We start from the raw sequence: 13523 nt of genomic DNA, 5'->3' as shown, positions 1-13523 counted from the left end.
AAATTCAAAAATTAACGTTGCGAATAGGGAATTAGACGGCGCTCTCTACGTCAGGATGGCCGAGCGGTCTAAGGCGCCAAACTCAAGGCGTTGAAAACCTTGTCTTCTTCGTTAAATGGAGACGTGTGAATTCAGGTCCTCGTATGAGGGCGTGGGTTCGAATCCCACTTCTGACAAAAACGCTTTTTTAAATTAAATGATTGCGTATAAAAATTCAAAAATTAACGTTGCGAATAGGGAATAAGACGGCGTTCTCTACGTCAGGATGGCCGAGCGGTCTAAGGCACCAGACTCAAGGCGTTAAAAACCTTGTCTTCTTCGTTAAATGGAGACGTGTGAATTCTGGTCCTCGTATGAGGGCGTGGGTTCGAATCCCACTTCTGACAAAAACGCTTTTTTAAATTAAATGATTGCGTATAACAATTCAAAAATTAACGTTGCGAATAGGGAATAAGACGGCGTTCTCTACGTCAGGATGGCCGAGCGGTCTAAGGCGCCAGACTCAAGGCGTTGAAAACCTTGTCTTCTTCGTTAAATGGAGACGTGTGAGTTCTGGTCCTCGTATGAGGGCGTGGGTTCGAATCCCACTTCTGACAACAACTTTTTTTTAAATTAAATGATTGCGTATAAAAATTCAAAAATTAACGTTGCGAATAGGGAATTTGACGGCTCTCTCTACGTCAGGATGGATGAGCGGTCTAAGGCGCCAGACTCAAGGCGTTGAAAACCTTGTCTTCTTCGTTAAATGGAGACGTGTGAATTCTGGTCCTCGTATGAGGGCGTGGGTTCGAATCCCACTTCTGTCAAAAACGCTTTTTTTAAATTAAATGATTGCGTATAAAAATTCAAAAATTAACGTTGCGAATAGGGAATAAGACGGCGTTCTCTACGTCAGGATGGCCGAGCGGTCTAAGGCGCCAGGCTCAAGGCGTTGAAAACCTTGTCTTCTTCGTTAAATGGAGACGTGTGAATTCTGGTCCTCGTATGAGGGCGTGGGTTCGAATCCCACTTCTGACAACAACTTTTTTTTTAAATTAAATGATTGCGTATAAAAATTCAAAAATTAACGTTGCGAATAGGGAATTAGACGGCGCTCTCTACGTCAGGATGGCCGAGCGTTCTAAGGCACCAGACTCAAGGCGTTGAAAACCTTGTCTTCTTCGTTAAATGGAGACGTGTGAATTCTGGTCCTCGTATGAGGGCGTGGGTTCGAATCCCACTTCTGACAACAACTTTTTTTTTAAATTAAATGATTGCGTATAAAAATTCAAAAATTAACGTTGCGAATAGGGAATTAGACGGCGCTCTCGACGTCAGGATGGCCGAGCGGTCTAAGGCGCCAGACTCAATGCGTTGAAAACCTTGTCTTCTTCGTTAAATGGAGACGTGTGAATTCAGGTCCTCGTATGAGGGCGTGGGTTCGAATCCCACTTCTGACAAAAACGCTTTTTTTAAATTAAATGATTGCGTATAAAAATTCAAAAATTAACGTAGCGAATAGGGAATAAGACGGCGTTCTCTACGTCAGGATGGCCGAGCGGTCTAAGGCACCAGACTCAAGGCGTTGAAAACCTTGTCTTCTTCGTTAAATGGAGACGTGTGAATTCTGGTCCTCGTATGAGGGCGTGGGTTCGAATCCCACTTCTGACAAAAACGCTTTTTTTAAATTAAATGATTGCGTATAACAATTCAAAAATTAACGTTGCGAATAGGGAATAAGACGGCGTTCTCTACGTCAGGATGGCCGAGCGGTCTAAGGCGCCAGACTCAAGGCGTTGAAAACCTTGTCTTCTTCGTTAAATGGAGACGTGTGAATTCTGGTCCTCGTACGAGGGCGTGGGTTCGAATCCCACTTCTGACAACAACTTTTTTTTTAATTTAAATGATTGCGTATAAAAATTCAAAAATTAACGTTGCGAATAGGGAATAAGACGGCGTTCTCTACGTCAGGATGGCCGAGCGGTCTAAGGCGCCAGGCTCAAGGCGTTGAAAACCTTGTCTTCTTCGTTAAATGGAGACGTGTGAATTCTGGTCCTCGTATGAGGGCGTGGGTTCGAATCCCACTTCTGACAACAACTTTTTTTTTAAATTAAATGATTGCGTATAAAAATTCAAAAATTAACGTTGCGAATAGGGAATTAGACGGCGCTCTCTACGTCAGGATGGCCGAGCGTTCTAAGGCACCAGACTCAAGGCGTTGAAAACCTTGTCTTCTTCGTTAAATGGAGACGTGTGAATTCTGGTCCTCGTATGAGGGCGTGGGTTCGAAACCCACTTCTGACAACAACTTTTTTTTTAAATTAAATGATTGCGTATAAAAATTCAAAAATTAACGTTGCGAATATTGAATTAGACGGCGCTCTCTACGTCAGGATGGCCGAGCGGTCTAAGGCGCCAGACTCAAGGCGTTGAAAACCTTGTCTTCTTCGTTAAATGGAGACGTGTGAATTCAGGTCCTCGTGTGAGGGCGTGGGTTCGATTCCCACTTCTGACAAAAACGCTTTTTTTAAATTAAATGATTGCGTATAAAAATTCAAAAATTAACGTTGCGAATAGGGAATAAGACGGCGTTCTCTACGTCAGGATGGCCGAGCGGTCTAAGGCACCAGACTCAAGGCGTTGAAAACCTTGTCTTCTTCGTTAAATGGAGACGTGTGAATTCTGGTCCTCGTATGAGGGCGTGGGTTCGAATCCCACTTCTGACAAAAACGCTTTTTTTAAATTAAATGATTGCGTATAAAAATTCAAAAATTACCGTTGCGAATAGGGAATTAGACGGCGCTCTTTACGTCATAATGGCCGAGCGGTCTAAGGCGCCAGACTTAAGGCGTTGAAAACCTTGTCTTCTTCGTTAAATGGAGACATGTGAATTCTGGTCCTCGTATGAGGGCGTGGGTTCGAATCCCACTTCTGACAACCACTTTTTTTTAAATTAAATGATTGCGTATAAAAATTCAAAAATTAACGTTGCGAATAGGGAATTAGACGGCGCTCTCAGCGTCAGGGTGGCCGAGCGGTCTAAGGCACCAGACTCAAGGCGTTGAAAACCTTGTCTTCTTCGTTAAATGGAGACGTGTGAATTCTGGTCCTCGTATGAGGGCGTGGGTTCGAATCCCACTTCTGACAACAATTTTTTTTTTAAATTAAATGATTGCGTATAAAAATTCAAAAAATAACGTTGCGAATAGGGAATTAGACGGCGCTCTCTACGTCAGGATGGCCGAGCGGTCTAAGGCGCCAGACTCAAGGCGTTGAAAACCTTGTCTTCTTCGTTAAATGGAGACGTGTGAATTCCGGTCATCGTATGAGGGCGTGGGTTCGAATCCCACTTCTGACAAAAACGCTTTTTTTAAATTAAATGATTGCGTATAAAAATTCAAAAATTAACGTTGCGAATAGGGAATAAGACGGCGTTCTCTACGTCAGGATGGCCGAGCGGTCTAAGGCGCCAGACTCAAGGCGTTGAAAACCTTGTCTTCTTCGTTAAATGGAGACGTGTGAATTCTGGTCCTCGTATGAGGGCGTGGGTTCAAATCCCACTTCTGACAACAACTTTTTTTTAAATTAAATGATTGCGTATAAAAATTCAAAAATTAACGTTGCGAATAGGGAATTAGACGGCGTTCTCTACGTCAGGATGGCCGAGCGGTCTAAGGCGCCAGACTCAAGGCGTTGAAAACCTTGTCTTAATCGTAAAATGGAGACGTGTGAATTCTGGTCCTCGTATGAGGGCGTGGGTTCAAATCCCACTTCTGACAACAACTTTTTTTTAAATTAAATGATTGCGTATAAAAATTCAAAAATTAACGTTGCGAATAGGGAATTAGACGGCGCTCTCTACGTCAGGATGGCCGAGCGGTCTAAGGCGCCAGACTCAAGGCGTTGAAAACCTTGTCTTCTTCGTTAAATGGAGACGTGTGAATTCTGGTCCTCGTATGAGGGCGTGGGTTCGAATCCCACTTCTGACAAAAACGCTTTTTTTAAATTAAATGATTGCGTATAAAAATTCAAAAATTAACGTTGCGAATAGGGAATAAGACGGCGTTCTCTACGTCAGGATGGCCGAGCGGTCTAAGGCGCCAGACTCAAGGCGTTGAAAACCTTGTCTTCTTCGTTAAATGGAGACGTGTGAATTCTGGTCCTCGTATGAGGGCGTGGGTTCGAATCCCACTTCTGACAACAACTTTTTTTTTAAATTAAATGATTGCGTATAAAAATTCAAAAATTAACGTTGCGAATAGGGAATTAGACGGCGCTCTCTACGTCAGGATGGCCGAGCGGTCTAAGGCGCCAGACTCAAGGCGTTGAAAACCTTGTCTTCTTCGTTAAATGGAGACTTGTGAATTCAGGTCCTCGTATGAGGGCGTGGGTTCGAATCCCACTTCTGACAAAAACGCTTTTTTTAAATTAAATGATTGCGTATAAAAATTCAAAAATTAACGTTGCGAATAGGGAATAAGACGGCGTTCTCTACGTCAGGATGGCCGAGCGGTCTAAGGCGCCAGACTCATGGCGTTGAAAACCTTGTCTTCTTCGTTAAATGGAGACGTGTGAATTCTGGTCCTCGTATGAGGGCGTGGGTTCGAATCCCACTTCTGACAAAAACGCTTTTTTTAAATTAAATGATTGCGTATAACAATTCAAAAATTAACGTTGCGAATAGGGAATAAGACGGCGTTCTCTACGTCAGGATGGCCGAGCGGTCTAAGGCGCCAGACTCAAGGCGTTGAAAACCTTGTCTTCTTCGTTAAATGGAGACGTGTGAATTCTGGTCCTCGTATGAGGGCGTGGGTTCGAATCCCACTTCTGACAACAACTTTTTTTTTAAATTAAATGATTGCGTATAAAAATTCAAAAATTAACGTTGCGAATAGGGAATTAGACGGCGCTCTCTACGTCAGGATGGCCGAGCGGTCTAAGGCGCCAGACTCAAGGCGTTGAAAACCTTGTCTTCTTCGTTAAATGGAGACGTGTGAATTCTGGTCCTCGTATGAGGGCGTGGGTTCGAATCCCACTTCTGACAACAACTTTTTTTTTAAATTAAATGATTGCGTATAAAAATTCAAAAATTAACGTTGCGAATAGGGAATTAGACGGCGCTCTCTACGTCAGGATGGCCGAGCGGTCTAAGGCGCCAGACTCAAGGCGTTGAAAACCTTGTCTTCTTCGTTAAATGGAGACGTGTGAATTCAGGTCCTCGTATGAGGGCGTGGGTTCGAATCCCACTTCTGACAAAAACGCTTTTTTTAAATTAAATGATTGCGTATAAAAATTCAAAAATTAACGTTGCGAATAGGGAATAAGACGGCGTTCCCTACGTCAGGATGGCCGAGGGGTCTAAGGCGCCAGACTCAAGGCGTTGAAAACCTTGTCTTCTTCGTTAAATGGAGACGTGTGAATTCTGGTCCTCGTATGAGGGCGTGGGTTCGAATCCCACTTCTGACAAAAACGCTTTTTTTAAATTAAATGATTGCGTATAACAATTCAAAAATTAACGTTGCGAATAGGGAATAAGACGGCGTTCTCTACGTCAGGATGGCCGAGCGGTCTAAGGCGCCAGACTCAAGGCGTTGAAAACCTTGTCTTCTTCGTTAAATGGAGACGTGTGAATTCTGGTCCTCGTATGAGGGCGTGGGTTCGAATCCCACTTCTGACAACAACTTTTTTTTTAAATTAAATGATTGCGTATAAAAATTCAAAAATTAACGTTGCGAATAGGGAATTAGACGGCGCTCTCTACGTCAGGATGGCCGAGCGGTCTAAGGCGCCAGACTCAAGGCGTTGAAAACCTTGTCTTCTTCGTTAAATGGAGACGTGTGAATTCTGGTCCTCGTATGAGGGCGTGGGTTCGAATCCCACTTCTGACAACAACTTTTTTTTAAATTAAATGATTGCGTATAAAAATTCAAAAATTAACGTTGCGAATTGGGAATTAGACGGCGCTCTCTACGTCAGGATGGCCGAGCGGTCTAAGGCGCCAGACTCAAGGCGTTGAAAACCTTGTCTTCTTCGTGAAATGGAGACGTGTGAATTCAGGTCCTCGTATGAGGGCGTGGGTTCGAATCCCACTTCTGACAAAAACGCTTTTTTTAAATTAAATGATTGCGTATAAAAATTCAAAAATTAACGTTGCGAATAGGGAATAAGACGGCGTTCCCTACGTCAGGATGGCCGAGCGGTCTAAGGCGCCAGACTCAAGGCGTTGAAAACCTTGCCTTCTTCGTTAAATGGAGACGTGTGAATTCTGGTCCTCGTATGAGGGCGTGGGTTCGAATCCCACTTCTGACAAAAACGCTTTTTTTAAATTAAATGATTGCGTATAAAAATTCAAAAATTAACGTTGCGAATAGGGAATTAGACGGCGCTCTTTACGTCATAATGGCCGAGCGGTCTAAGGCGCCAGACTTAAGGCGTTGAAAACCTAGTCTTCTTCGTTAAATGGAGACGTGTGAATTCTGGTCCTCGTATGAGGGCGTGGGTTCGAATCCCACTTCTGACAACCACTTTTTTTTTAAATTAAATGATTGCGTATAAAAATTCTAGAATTAACGTTGCGAATAGGGAATTAGACGGCGCTCTCTACGTCAGGGTGGCCGAGCGGTCTAAGGCACCAGACTCAAGGCGTTGAAAACCTTGTCTTCTTCGTTAAATGGAGACGTGTGAATTCTGGTCCTCGTATGAGGGCGTGGGTTCGAATCCCACTTCTGACAAAAACGCTTTTTTTAAATTAAATGATTGCGTATAAAAATTCAAAAATTAACGTTGCGAATAGGGAATAAGACGGCGTTCTCTACGTCAGGATGGCCGAGCGGTCTAAGGCACCAGACTCAAGGCGTTGAAAACCTTGTCTTCTTCGTTAAATGGAGACGTGTGAATTCTGGTCCTCGTATGAGGGCGTGGGTTCGAATCCCACTTCTGACAAAAACGATTTTTTTAAATTAAATGATTGCGTATAACAATTCAAAAATTAACGTTGCGAATAGGGAATAAGACGGCGCTCTCTACGTCAGGATGGCCGATGGGTCTAAGGCGCCAGACTCACGGCGTTGAAAACCTTGTCTTCTTCGTTAAATGGAGACGTGTGAATTCAGGTCCTCGTATGAGGGCGTGGGTTCGAATCCCACTTCTGACAAAAACGCTTTTTTTAAATTAAATGATTGCGTATAAAAATTCAAAAATTAACGTTGCGAATAGGGAATAAGACGGCGTTCTCTACGTCAGGATGGCCGAGCGGTCTAAGGCGCCAGACTCAAGGCGTTGAAAACCTTGTCTTCTTCGTTAAATGGTGACGTGTGAATTCTGGTCCTCGTATGAGGGCGTGGTTCGAACCCCACTTCTGACAAAAACGCTTTTTTTAAATTAAATGATTGCGTATAACAATTCAAAAATTAACGTTGCGAATAGGGAATAAGACGGCGTTCTCTACGTCAGGATGGCCGAGCGGTCTAAGGCGCCAGACTCAAGGCGTTGAAAACCTTGTCTTCTTCGTTAAATGGAGACGTGTGAATTCTGGTCCTCGTATGAGGGCGTGGGTTCGAATCCCACTTCTGACAACAACTTTTTTTTTAAATTAAATGATTGCGTATAAAAATTATAAAATAACCGTTGCGAATATAGAATTAGACGGCGCTTTCTATGTCAGGATAGCCGAGCGGTCTAAGGCGCCAGACTCAAGGCGTTGAAAACCTTGTCTTCTTCGTTAAATGGAGACGTGTGAATTCTGGTCCTCGTATGAGGGCGTGGGTTCGAATCCCACTTCTGACAACAACTTTTTTTTTAAATTAAATGATTGCGTATAAAAATTCAAAAATTAACGTTGCGAATAGGGAATTAGACGGCGCTCTCTACGTCAGGATGGCCGAGCGGTCTAAGGCGCCAGACTCAAGGCGTTGAAAACCTTGTCTTCTTCGTGAAATGGAGACGTGTGAATTCAGGTCCTCGTATGAGGGCGTGGGTTCGAATCCCACTTCTGACAAAAACGCTTTTTTTAAATTAAATGATTGCGTATAAAAATTCAAAAATTAACGTTGCGAATAGGGAATAAGACGGCGTTCCCTACGTCAGGATGGCCGAGCGGTCTAAGGCGCCAGACTCAAGGCGTTGAAAACCTTGTCTTCTTCGTTAAATGGAGACGTGTGAATTCTGGTCCTCGTATGAGGGCGTGGGTTCGAATCCCACTTCTGACAAAAACGCTTTTTTTAAATTAAATGATTGCGTATAAAAATTCAAAAATTAACGTTGCGAATAGGGAATTAGACGGCGCTCTTTACGTCATAATGGCCGAGCGGTCTAAGGCGCCAGACTCAAGGCGTTGAAAACCTTGTCTTCTTCGTTAAATGGAGACGTGTGAATTCTGGTCCTCGTATTAGGGCGTGGGTTCGAATCCCACTTCTGACAAAAACGCTTTTTTTAAATTAAATGATTGCGTATAAAAATTCAAAAATTAACGTTGCGAATAGGGAATAAGACGGCGTTCCCTACGTCAGGATGGCCGAGCGGTCTAAGGCGCCAGACTCAAGGCGTTGAAAACCTTGCCTTCTTCGTTAAATGGAGACGTGTGAATTCTGGTCCTCGTATGAGGGCGTGGGTTCGAATCCCACTTCTGACAAAAACGCTTTTTTTAAATTAAATGATTGCGTATAAAAATTCAAAAATTAACGTTGCGAATAGGGAATTAGACGGCGCTCTTTACGTCATAATGGCCGAGCGGTCTAAGGCGCCAGACTTAAGGCGTTGAAAACCTAGTCTTCTTCGTTAAATGGAGACGTGTGAATTCTGGTCCTCGTATGAGGGCGTGGGTTCGAATCCCACTTCTGACAACCACTTTTTTTTTAAATTAAATGATTGCGTATAAAAATTCTAGAATTAACGTTGCGAATAGGGAATTAGACGGCGCTCTCTACGTCAGGGTGGCCGAGCGGTCTAAGGCACCAGACTCAAGGCGTTGAAAACCTTGTCTTCTTCGTTAAATGGAGACGTGTGAATTCTGGTCCTCGTATGAGGGCGTGGGTTCGAATCCCACTTCTGACAAAAACGCTTTTTTTAAATTAAATGATTGCGTATAAAAATTCAAAAATTAACGTTGCGAATAGGGAATAAGACGGCGTTCTCTACGTCAGGATGGCCGAGCGGTCTAAGGCACCAGACTCAAGGCGTTGAAAACCTTGTCTTCTTCGTTAAATGGAGACGTGTGAATTCTGGTCCTCGTATGAGGGCGTGGGTTCGAATCCCACTTCTGACAAAAACGATTTTTTTAAATTAAATGATTGCGTATAACAATTCAAAAATTAACGTTGCGAATAGGGAATAAGACGGCGCTCTCTACGTCAGGATGGCCGATGGGTCTAAGGCGCCAGACTCACGGCGTTGAAAACCTTGTCTTCTTCGTTAAATGGAGACGTGTGAATTCAGGTCCTCGTATGAGGGCGTGGGTTCGAATCCCACTTCTGACAAAAACGCTTTTTTTAAATTAAATGATTGCGTATAAAAATTCAAAAATTAACGTTGCGAATAGGGAATAAGACGGCGTTCTCTACGTCAGGATGGCCGAGCGGTCTAAGGCGCCAGACTCAAGGCGTTGAAAACCTTGTCTTCTTCGTTAAATGGTGACGTGTGAATTCTGGTCCTCGTATGAGGGCGTGGGTTCGAACCCCACTTCTGACAAAAACGCTTTTTTTAAATTAAATGATTGCGTATAACAATTCAAAAATTAACGTTGCGAATAGGGAATAAGACGGCGTTCTCTACGTCAGGATGGCCGAGCGGTCTAAGGCGCCAGACTCAAGGCGTTGAAAACCTTGTCTTCTTCGTTAAATGGAGACGTGTGAATTCTGGTCCTCGTATGAGGGCGTGGGTTCGAATCCCACTTCTGACAACAACTTTTTTTTTAAATTAAATGATTGCGTATAAAAATTATAAAATAACCGTTGCGAATATAGAATTAGACGGCGCTTTCTATGTCAGGATAGCCGAGCGGTCTAAGGCGCCAGACTCAAGGCGTTGAAAACCTTGTCTTCTTCGTTAAATGGAGACGTGTGAATTCTGGTCCTCGTATGAGGGCGTGGGTTCGAATCCCACTTCTGACAACAACTTTTTTTTTAAATTAAATGATTGCGTATAAAAATTCAAAAATTAACGTTGCGAATAGGGAATTAGACGGCGCTCTCTACGTCAGGATGGCCGAGCGGTCTAAGGCGCCAGACTCAAGGCGTTGAAAACCTTGTCTTCTTCGTGAAATGGAGACGTGTGAATTCAGGTCCTCGTATGAGGGCGTGGGTTCGAATCCCACTTCTGACAAAAACGCTTTTTTTAAATTAAATGATTGCGTATAAAAATTCAAAAATTAACGTTGCGAATAGGGAATAAGACGGCGTTCCCTACGTCAGGATGGCCGAGCGGTCTAAGGCGCCAGACTCAAGGCGTTGAAAACCTTGTCTTCTTCGTTAAATGGAGACGTGTGAATTCTGGTCCTCGTATGAGGGCGTGGGTTCGAATCCCACTTCTGACAAAAACGCTTTTTTTAAATTAAATGATTGCGTATAAAAATTCAAAAATTAACGTTGCGAATAGGGAATTAGACGGCGCTCTTTACGTCATAATGGCCGAGCGGTCTAAGGCGCCAGACTCAAGGCGTTGAAAACCTTGTCTTCTTCGTTAAATGGAGACGTGTGAATTCTGGTCCTCGTATTAGGGCGTGGGTTCGAATCCCACTTCTGACAAAAACGCTTTTTTTAAATTAAATGATTGCGTATAACAATTCAAAAATTAACGTTGCGAATAGGGAATAAGACGGCGTTCTCTACGTCAGGATGGCCGAGCGGTCTAAGGCGCCAGGCTCAAGGCGTTGAAAACCCTGTCTTCTTCGTTAAATGGAGACGTGTGAATTCTGGTCTCGTATGAGGGCGTGGGTTCGAATCCCACTTCTGACAACAACTTTTTTTTTAAATTAAATGATTGCGTATAAAAATTCAAAAATTAACGTTGCGAATAGGGAATTAGACGGCGCTCTCTACGTCAGGATGGCCGAGCGGTCTAAGGCGCCAGACTCAAGGCGTTGAAAACCTTGTCTTCTTCGTTAAATGGAGACGTGTGAATTCTGGTCCTCGTATGAGGGCGTGGGTTCGAATCCCACTTCTGACAAAAACGCTTTTTTTAAATTAAATGATTGCGTATAAAAATTCAAAAATTACCGTTGCGAATAGGGAATTAGACGGCGCTCTTTACGTCATAATGGCCGAGCGGTCTAAGGCGCCAGACTTAAGGCGTTGAAAACCTTGTCTTCTTCGTTAAATGGAGACATGTGAATTCTGGTCCTCGTATGAGGGCGTGGGTTCGAATCCCACTTCTGACAAAAACGATTTTTTTAAATTAAATGATTGCGTATAACAATTCAAAAATTAACGTTGCGAATAGGGAATAAGACGGCGCTCTCTACGTCAGGATGGCCGATGGGTCTAAGGCGCCAGACTCACGGCGTTGAAAACCTTGTCTTCTTCGTTAAATGGAGACGTGTGAATTCAGGTCCTCGTATGAGGGCGTGGGTTCGAATCCCACTTCTGACAAAAACGCTTTTTTTAAATTAAATGATTGCGTATAAAAATTCAAAAAATAACGTTGCGAATAGGGAATTAGACGGCGCTCTCTACGTCAGGATGGCCGAGCGGTCTAAGGCGCCAGACTCAAGGCGTTGAAAACCTTGTCTTCTTCGTTAAATGGAGACGTGTGAATTCCGGTCCTCGTATGAGGGCGTGGGTTCGAATCCCACTTCTGACAAAAACGCTTTTTTTAAATTAAATGATTGCGTATAAAAATTCAAAAATTAACGTTGCGAATAGGGAATAAGACGGCGTTCTCTACGTCAGGATGGCCGAGCGGTCTAAGGCGCCAGACTCAAGGCGTTGAAAATCTTGTCTTCTTCGTTAAATGGAGACGTGTGAATTCTGGTCCTCGTATGAGGGCGTGGGTTCAAATCCCACTTCTGACAACAACTTTTTTTTAAATTAAATGATTGCGTATAAAAATTCAAAAATTAACGTTGCGAATAGGGAATTAGACGGCGTTCTCTACGTCAGGATGGCCGAGCGGTCTAAGGCGCCAGACTCAAGGCGTTGAAAACCTTGTCTTAATCGTAAAATGGAGACGTGTGAATTCTGGTCCTCGTATGAGGGCGTGGGTTCAAATCCCACTTCTGACAACAACTTTTTTTTAAATTAAATGATTGCGTATAAAAATTCAAAAATTAACGTTGCGAATAGGGAATTAGACGGCGTTCTCTACGTCAGGATGGCCGAGCGGTCTAAGGCGCCAGACTCAAGGCGTTGAAAACCTTGTCTTCTTCGTTAAATGGAGACGTGTGAATTCTGGTCCTCGTATGAGGGCGTGGGTTCGAATCCCACTTCTGACAAAAACGCTTTTTTTAAATTAAATGATTGCGTATAAAAATTCAAAAATTAACGTTGCGAATAGGGAATAAGACGGCGTTCTCTACGTCAGGATGGCCGAGCGGTCTAAGGCGCCAGACTCAAGGCGTTGAAAACCTTGTCTTCTTCGTTAAATGGAGACGTGTGAATTCTGGTCCTCGTATGAGGGCGTGGGTTCGAATCCCACTTCTGACAACAACTTTTTTTTTAAATTAAATGATTGCGTATAAAAATTCAAAAATTAACGTTGCGAATAGGGAATTAGACGGCGCTCTCTACGTCAGGATGGCCGAGCGGTCTAAGGCGCCAGACTCAAGGCGTTGAAAACCTTGTCTTCTTCGTTAAATGGAGACTTGTGAATTCAGGTCCTCGTATGAGGGCGTGGGTTCGAATCCCACTTCTGACAAAAACGCTTTTTTTAAATTAAATGATTGCGTATAAAAATTCAAAAATTAACGTTGCGAATAGGGAATAAGACGGCGTTCTCTACGTCAGGATGGCCGAGCGGTCTAAGGCGCCAGACTCAAGGCGTTGAAAACCTTGTCTTCTTCGTTAAATGGAGACGTGTGAATTCTGGTCCTCGTATGAGGGCGTGGGTTCGAATCCCACTTCTGACAAAAACGCTTTTTTTAAATTAAATGATTGCGTATAACAATTCAAAAATTAACGTTGCGAATAGGGAATAAGACGGCGTTCTCTACGTCAGGATGGCCGAGCGGTCTAAGGCGCCAGACTCAAGGCGTTGAAAACCTTGTCTTCTTCGTTAAATGGAGACGTGTGAATTCTGGTCCTCGTATGAGGGCGTGGGTTCGAATCCCACTTCTGACAACAACTTTTTTTTTAAATTAAATGATTGCGTATAAAAATTCAAAAATTAACGTTGCGAATAGGGAATTAGACGGCGCTCTCTACGTCAGGATGGCCGAGCGGTCTAAGGCGCCAGACTCAAGGCGTTGAAAACCTTGTCTTCTTCGTTAAATGGAGACGTGTGAATTCTGGTCCTCGTATGAGGGCGTGGGTTCGAATCCCACTTCTGACAACAACTTTTTTTTAAATTAAATGATTGCGTATAAAAATTCAAAAATTAACGTTGCGAATAGGGAA

General features: G+C 43.4%; 56 non-coding genes across 56 annotated transcripts; all 56 read left to right on the top strand.

Annotated features, from left to right (window-relative positions):
* The first annotated feature begins 49 nt into the window (after positions 1 to 49).
* TRNAL-CAA (transfer RNA leucine (anticodon CAA)) lies at positions 50 to 176 on the top strand. Its single transcript has 2 exons — positions 50 to 87; positions 144 to 176. It is a non-coding gene; the product is annotated as a tRNA-Leu (tRNA).
* Positions 177 to 259: 83 nt separating this feature from the next.
* Positions 260 to 386, top strand: TRNAL-CAA (transfer RNA leucine (anticodon CAA)). The gene is made up of 2 exons: positions 260 to 297; positions 341 to 386. It is a non-coding gene; the product is annotated as a tRNA-Leu (tRNA).
* Positions 387 to 469: 83 nt separating this feature from the next.
* On the top strand, positions 470 to 596 carry TRNAL-CAA (transfer RNA leucine (anticodon CAA)). The gene is made up of 2 exons: positions 470 to 507; positions 551 to 596. It is a non-coding gene; the product is annotated as a tRNA-Leu (tRNA).
* Positions 597 to 890: 294 nt separating this feature from the next.
* Positions 891 to 1017, top strand: TRNAL-CAA (transfer RNA leucine (anticodon CAA)). The gene is made up of 2 exons: positions 891 to 928; positions 972 to 1017. It is a non-coding gene; the product is annotated as a tRNA-Leu (tRNA).
* An 84-nt stretch (positions 1018 to 1101) lies between these two features.
* TRNAL-CAA (transfer RNA leucine (anticodon CAA)) lies at positions 1102 to 1228 on the top strand. The gene is made up of 2 exons: positions 1102 to 1139; positions 1183 to 1228. It is a non-coding gene; the product is annotated as a tRNA-Leu (tRNA).
* Positions 1229 to 1312: 84 nt separating this feature from the next.
* TRNAL-CAA (transfer RNA leucine (anticodon CAA)) lies at positions 1313 to 1439 on the top strand. The gene is made up of 2 exons: positions 1313 to 1350; positions 1394 to 1439. It is a non-coding gene; the product is annotated as a tRNA-Leu (tRNA).
* Positions 1440 to 1523: 84 nt separating this feature from the next.
* On the top strand, positions 1524 to 1650 carry TRNAL-CAA (transfer RNA leucine (anticodon CAA)). Its single transcript has 2 exons — positions 1524 to 1561; positions 1605 to 1650. It is a non-coding gene; the product is annotated as a tRNA-Leu (tRNA).
* Positions 1651 to 1734: 84 nt separating this feature from the next.
* TRNAL-CAA (transfer RNA leucine (anticodon CAA)) lies at positions 1735 to 1861 on the top strand. Its single transcript has 2 exons — positions 1735 to 1772; positions 1816 to 1861. It is a non-coding gene; the product is annotated as a tRNA-Leu (tRNA).
* Positions 1862 to 1945: 84 nt separating this feature from the next.
* Positions 1946 to 2072, top strand: TRNAL-CAA (transfer RNA leucine (anticodon CAA)). The gene is made up of 2 exons: positions 1946 to 1983; positions 2027 to 2072. It is a non-coding gene; the product is annotated as a tRNA-Leu (tRNA).
* An 84-nt stretch (positions 2073 to 2156) lies between these two features.
* On the top strand, positions 2157 to 2283 carry TRNAL-CAA (transfer RNA leucine (anticodon CAA)). Its single transcript has 2 exons — positions 2157 to 2194; positions 2238 to 2283. It is a non-coding gene; the product is annotated as a tRNA-Leu (tRNA).
* Positions 2284 to 2367: 84 nt separating this feature from the next.
* On the top strand, positions 2368 to 2494 carry TRNAL-CAA (transfer RNA leucine (anticodon CAA)). Its single transcript has 2 exons — positions 2368 to 2405; positions 2449 to 2494. It is a non-coding gene; the product is annotated as a tRNA-Leu (tRNA).
* Positions 2495 to 2578: 84 nt separating this feature from the next.
* TRNAL-CAA (transfer RNA leucine (anticodon CAA)) lies at positions 2579 to 2705 on the top strand. The gene is made up of 2 exons: positions 2579 to 2616; positions 2660 to 2705. It is a non-coding gene; the product is annotated as a tRNA-Leu (tRNA).
* Positions 2706 to 2999: 294 nt separating this feature from the next.
* On the top strand, positions 3000 to 3126 carry TRNAL-CAA (transfer RNA leucine (anticodon CAA)). Its single transcript has 2 exons — positions 3000 to 3037; positions 3081 to 3126. It is a non-coding gene; the product is annotated as a tRNA-Leu (tRNA).
* Positions 3127 to 3210: 84 nt separating this feature from the next.
* Positions 3211 to 3337, top strand: TRNAL-CAA (transfer RNA leucine (anticodon CAA)). Its single transcript has 2 exons — positions 3211 to 3248; positions 3292 to 3337. It is a non-coding gene; the product is annotated as a tRNA-Leu (tRNA).
* An 84-nt stretch (positions 3338 to 3421) lies between these two features.
* On the top strand, positions 3422 to 3548 carry TRNAL-CAA (transfer RNA leucine (anticodon CAA)). Its single transcript has 2 exons — positions 3422 to 3459; positions 3503 to 3548. It is a non-coding gene; the product is annotated as a tRNA-Leu (tRNA).
* An 83-nt stretch (positions 3549 to 3631) lies between these two features.
* On the top strand, positions 3632 to 3758 carry TRNAL-CAA (transfer RNA leucine (anticodon CAA)). The gene is made up of 2 exons: positions 3632 to 3669; positions 3713 to 3758. It is a non-coding gene; the product is annotated as a tRNA-Leu (tRNA).
* An 83-nt stretch (positions 3759 to 3841) lies between these two features.
* On the top strand, positions 3842 to 3968 carry TRNAL-CAA (transfer RNA leucine (anticodon CAA)). The gene is made up of 2 exons: positions 3842 to 3879; positions 3923 to 3968. It is a non-coding gene; the product is annotated as a tRNA-Leu (tRNA).
* Positions 3969 to 4052: 84 nt separating this feature from the next.
* On the top strand, positions 4053 to 4179 carry TRNAL-CAA (transfer RNA leucine (anticodon CAA)). Its single transcript has 2 exons — positions 4053 to 4090; positions 4134 to 4179. It is a non-coding gene; the product is annotated as a tRNA-Leu (tRNA).
* An 84-nt stretch (positions 4180 to 4263) lies between these two features.
* Positions 4264 to 4390, top strand: TRNAL-CAA (transfer RNA leucine (anticodon CAA)). The gene is made up of 2 exons: positions 4264 to 4301; positions 4345 to 4390. It is a non-coding gene; the product is annotated as a tRNA-Leu (tRNA).
* Positions 4391 to 4474: 84 nt separating this feature from the next.
* On the top strand, positions 4475 to 4601 carry TRNAM-CAU (transfer RNA methionine (anticodon CAU)). The gene is made up of 2 exons: positions 4475 to 4512; positions 4556 to 4601. It is a non-coding gene; the product is annotated as a tRNA-Met (tRNA).
* An 84-nt stretch (positions 4602 to 4685) lies between these two features.
* Positions 4686 to 4812, top strand: TRNAL-CAA (transfer RNA leucine (anticodon CAA)). The gene is made up of 2 exons: positions 4686 to 4723; positions 4767 to 4812. It is a non-coding gene; the product is annotated as a tRNA-Leu (tRNA).
* Positions 4813 to 4896: 84 nt separating this feature from the next.
* On the top strand, positions 4897 to 5023 carry TRNAL-CAA (transfer RNA leucine (anticodon CAA)). The gene is made up of 2 exons: positions 4897 to 4934; positions 4978 to 5023. It is a non-coding gene; the product is annotated as a tRNA-Leu (tRNA).
* An 84-nt stretch (positions 5024 to 5107) lies between these two features.
* Positions 5108 to 5234, top strand: TRNAL-CAA (transfer RNA leucine (anticodon CAA)). Its single transcript has 2 exons — positions 5108 to 5145; positions 5189 to 5234. It is a non-coding gene; the product is annotated as a tRNA-Leu (tRNA).
* Positions 5235 to 5318: 84 nt separating this feature from the next.
* Positions 5319 to 5445, top strand: TRNAL-CAA (transfer RNA leucine (anticodon CAA)). Its single transcript has 2 exons — positions 5319 to 5356; positions 5400 to 5445. It is a non-coding gene; the product is annotated as a tRNA-Leu (tRNA).
* An 84-nt stretch (positions 5446 to 5529) lies between these two features.
* Positions 5530 to 5656, top strand: TRNAL-CAA (transfer RNA leucine (anticodon CAA)). Its single transcript has 2 exons — positions 5530 to 5567; positions 5611 to 5656. It is a non-coding gene; the product is annotated as a tRNA-Leu (tRNA).
* An 84-nt stretch (positions 5657 to 5740) lies between these two features.
* TRNAL-CAA (transfer RNA leucine (anticodon CAA)) lies at positions 5741 to 5867 on the top strand. Its single transcript has 2 exons — positions 5741 to 5778; positions 5822 to 5867. It is a non-coding gene; the product is annotated as a tRNA-Leu (tRNA).
* An 83-nt stretch (positions 5868 to 5950) lies between these two features.
* On the top strand, positions 5951 to 6077 carry TRNAL-CAA (transfer RNA leucine (anticodon CAA)). The gene is made up of 2 exons: positions 5951 to 5988; positions 6032 to 6077. It is a non-coding gene; the product is annotated as a tRNA-Leu (tRNA).
* Positions 6078 to 6161: 84 nt separating this feature from the next.
* Positions 6162 to 6288, top strand: TRNAL-CAA (transfer RNA leucine (anticodon CAA)). Its single transcript has 2 exons — positions 6162 to 6199; positions 6243 to 6288. It is a non-coding gene; the product is annotated as a tRNA-Leu (tRNA).
* Positions 6289 to 6583: 295 nt separating this feature from the next.
* On the top strand, positions 6584 to 6710 carry TRNAL-CAA (transfer RNA leucine (anticodon CAA)). Its single transcript has 2 exons — positions 6584 to 6621; positions 6665 to 6710. It is a non-coding gene; the product is annotated as a tRNA-Leu (tRNA).
* An 84-nt stretch (positions 6711 to 6794) lies between these two features.
* On the top strand, positions 6795 to 6921 carry TRNAL-CAA (transfer RNA leucine (anticodon CAA)). Its single transcript has 2 exons — positions 6795 to 6832; positions 6876 to 6921. It is a non-coding gene; the product is annotated as a tRNA-Leu (tRNA).
* Positions 6922 to 7216: 295 nt separating this feature from the next.
* TRNAL-CAA (transfer RNA leucine (anticodon CAA)) lies at positions 7217 to 7342 on the top strand. The gene is made up of 2 exons: positions 7217 to 7254; positions 7298 to 7342. It is a non-coding gene; the product is annotated as a tRNA-Leu (tRNA).
* Positions 7343 to 7426: 84 nt separating this feature from the next.
* On the top strand, positions 7427 to 7553 carry TRNAL-CAA (transfer RNA leucine (anticodon CAA)). The gene is made up of 2 exons: positions 7427 to 7464; positions 7508 to 7553. It is a non-coding gene; the product is annotated as a tRNA-Leu (tRNA).
* An 84-nt stretch (positions 7554 to 7637) lies between these two features.
* TRNAL-CAA (transfer RNA leucine (anticodon CAA)) lies at positions 7638 to 7764 on the top strand. Its single transcript has 2 exons — positions 7638 to 7675; positions 7719 to 7764. It is a non-coding gene; the product is annotated as a tRNA-Leu (tRNA).
* Positions 7765 to 7848: 84 nt separating this feature from the next.
* On the top strand, positions 7849 to 7975 carry TRNAL-CAA (transfer RNA leucine (anticodon CAA)). The gene is made up of 2 exons: positions 7849 to 7886; positions 7930 to 7975. It is a non-coding gene; the product is annotated as a tRNA-Leu (tRNA).
* An 84-nt stretch (positions 7976 to 8059) lies between these two features.
* On the top strand, positions 8060 to 8186 carry TRNAL-CAA (transfer RNA leucine (anticodon CAA)). The gene is made up of 2 exons: positions 8060 to 8097; positions 8141 to 8186. It is a non-coding gene; the product is annotated as a tRNA-Leu (tRNA).
* An 84-nt stretch (positions 8187 to 8270) lies between these two features.
* On the top strand, positions 8271 to 8397 carry TRNAL-CAA (transfer RNA leucine (anticodon CAA)). Its single transcript has 2 exons — positions 8271 to 8308; positions 8352 to 8397. It is a non-coding gene; the product is annotated as a tRNA-Leu (tRNA).
* Positions 8398 to 8481: 84 nt separating this feature from the next.
* Positions 8482 to 8608, top strand: TRNAL-CAA (transfer RNA leucine (anticodon CAA)). Its single transcript has 2 exons — positions 8482 to 8519; positions 8563 to 8608. It is a non-coding gene; the product is annotated as a tRNA-Leu (tRNA).
* Positions 8609 to 8903: 295 nt separating this feature from the next.
* TRNAL-CAA (transfer RNA leucine (anticodon CAA)) lies at positions 8904 to 9030 on the top strand. The gene is made up of 2 exons: positions 8904 to 8941; positions 8985 to 9030. It is a non-coding gene; the product is annotated as a tRNA-Leu (tRNA).
* Positions 9031 to 9114: 84 nt separating this feature from the next.
* On the top strand, positions 9115 to 9241 carry TRNAL-CAA (transfer RNA leucine (anticodon CAA)). The gene is made up of 2 exons: positions 9115 to 9152; positions 9196 to 9241. It is a non-coding gene; the product is annotated as a tRNA-Leu (tRNA).
* Positions 9242 to 9536: 295 nt separating this feature from the next.
* On the top strand, positions 9537 to 9663 carry TRNAL-CAA (transfer RNA leucine (anticodon CAA)). Its single transcript has 2 exons — positions 9537 to 9574; positions 9618 to 9663. It is a non-coding gene; the product is annotated as a tRNA-Leu (tRNA).
* An 84-nt stretch (positions 9664 to 9747) lies between these two features.
* On the top strand, positions 9748 to 9874 carry TRNAL-CAA (transfer RNA leucine (anticodon CAA)). Its single transcript has 2 exons — positions 9748 to 9785; positions 9829 to 9874. It is a non-coding gene; the product is annotated as a tRNA-Leu (tRNA).
* An 84-nt stretch (positions 9875 to 9958) lies between these two features.
* Positions 9959 to 10085, top strand: TRNAL-CAA (transfer RNA leucine (anticodon CAA)). Its single transcript has 2 exons — positions 9959 to 9996; positions 10040 to 10085. It is a non-coding gene; the product is annotated as a tRNA-Leu (tRNA).
* Positions 10086 to 10169: 84 nt separating this feature from the next.
* On the top strand, positions 10170 to 10296 carry TRNAL-CAA (transfer RNA leucine (anticodon CAA)). The gene is made up of 2 exons: positions 10170 to 10207; positions 10251 to 10296. It is a non-coding gene; the product is annotated as a tRNA-Leu (tRNA).
* Positions 10297 to 10380: 84 nt separating this feature from the next.
* Positions 10381 to 10507, top strand: TRNAL-CAA (transfer RNA leucine (anticodon CAA)). Its single transcript has 2 exons — positions 10381 to 10418; positions 10462 to 10507. It is a non-coding gene; the product is annotated as a tRNA-Leu (tRNA).
* An 84-nt stretch (positions 10508 to 10591) lies between these two features.
* Positions 10592 to 10718, top strand: TRNAL-CAA (transfer RNA leucine (anticodon CAA)). The gene is made up of 2 exons: positions 10592 to 10629; positions 10673 to 10718. It is a non-coding gene; the product is annotated as a tRNA-Leu (tRNA).
* An 84-nt stretch (positions 10719 to 10802) lies between these two features.
* Positions 10803 to 10928, top strand: TRNAL-CAA (transfer RNA leucine (anticodon CAA)). Its single transcript has 2 exons — positions 10803 to 10840; positions 10884 to 10928. It is a non-coding gene; the product is annotated as a tRNA-Leu (tRNA).
* An 84-nt stretch (positions 10929 to 11012) lies between these two features.
* On the top strand, positions 11013 to 11139 carry TRNAL-CAA (transfer RNA leucine (anticodon CAA)). Its single transcript has 2 exons — positions 11013 to 11050; positions 11094 to 11139. It is a non-coding gene; the product is annotated as a tRNA-Leu (tRNA).
* A 506-nt stretch (positions 11140 to 11645) lies between these two features.
* TRNAL-CAA (transfer RNA leucine (anticodon CAA)) lies at positions 11646 to 11772 on the top strand. Its single transcript has 2 exons — positions 11646 to 11683; positions 11727 to 11772. It is a non-coding gene; the product is annotated as a tRNA-Leu (tRNA).
* An 84-nt stretch (positions 11773 to 11856) lies between these two features.
* On the top strand, positions 11857 to 11983 carry TRNAL-CAA (transfer RNA leucine (anticodon CAA)). Its single transcript has 2 exons — positions 11857 to 11894; positions 11938 to 11983. It is a non-coding gene; the product is annotated as a tRNA-Leu (tRNA).
* An 83-nt stretch (positions 11984 to 12066) lies between these two features.
* On the top strand, positions 12067 to 12193 carry TRNAL-CAA (transfer RNA leucine (anticodon CAA)). Its single transcript has 2 exons — positions 12067 to 12104; positions 12148 to 12193. It is a non-coding gene; the product is annotated as a tRNA-Leu (tRNA).
* An 83-nt stretch (positions 12194 to 12276) lies between these two features.
* TRNAL-CAA (transfer RNA leucine (anticodon CAA)) lies at positions 12277 to 12403 on the top strand. The gene is made up of 2 exons: positions 12277 to 12314; positions 12358 to 12403. It is a non-coding gene; the product is annotated as a tRNA-Leu (tRNA).
* Positions 12404 to 12487: 84 nt separating this feature from the next.
* TRNAL-CAA (transfer RNA leucine (anticodon CAA)) lies at positions 12488 to 12614 on the top strand. The gene is made up of 2 exons: positions 12488 to 12525; positions 12569 to 12614. It is a non-coding gene; the product is annotated as a tRNA-Leu (tRNA).
* An 84-nt stretch (positions 12615 to 12698) lies between these two features.
* Positions 12699 to 12825, top strand: TRNAL-CAA (transfer RNA leucine (anticodon CAA)). Its single transcript has 2 exons — positions 12699 to 12736; positions 12780 to 12825. It is a non-coding gene; the product is annotated as a tRNA-Leu (tRNA).
* Positions 12826 to 12909: 84 nt separating this feature from the next.
* On the top strand, positions 12910 to 13036 carry TRNAL-CAA (transfer RNA leucine (anticodon CAA)). Its single transcript has 2 exons — positions 12910 to 12947; positions 12991 to 13036. It is a non-coding gene; the product is annotated as a tRNA-Leu (tRNA).
* Positions 13037 to 13120: 84 nt separating this feature from the next.
* Positions 13121 to 13247, top strand: TRNAL-CAA (transfer RNA leucine (anticodon CAA)). Its single transcript has 2 exons — positions 13121 to 13158; positions 13202 to 13247. It is a non-coding gene; the product is annotated as a tRNA-Leu (tRNA).
* An 84-nt stretch (positions 13248 to 13331) lies between these two features.
* On the top strand, positions 13332 to 13458 carry TRNAL-CAA (transfer RNA leucine (anticodon CAA)). Its single transcript has 2 exons — positions 13332 to 13369; positions 13413 to 13458. It is a non-coding gene; the product is annotated as a tRNA-Leu (tRNA).
* The last annotated feature ends 65 nt before the right edge of the window (positions 13459 to 13523 follow it).

This window comes from Leiobunum rupestre, chromosome 3 (genome assembly GCF_980474605.1).
Source record: "Leiobunum rupestre chromosome 3, qqLeiRupe1.1.hap1, whole genome shotgun sequence".
NCBI lineage: Eukaryota > Metazoa > Arthropoda > Arachnida > Opiliones > Sclerosomatidae > Leiobunum > Leiobunum rupestre.
This window is presented reverse-complemented; position numbering and strand designations above follow the sequence as displayed.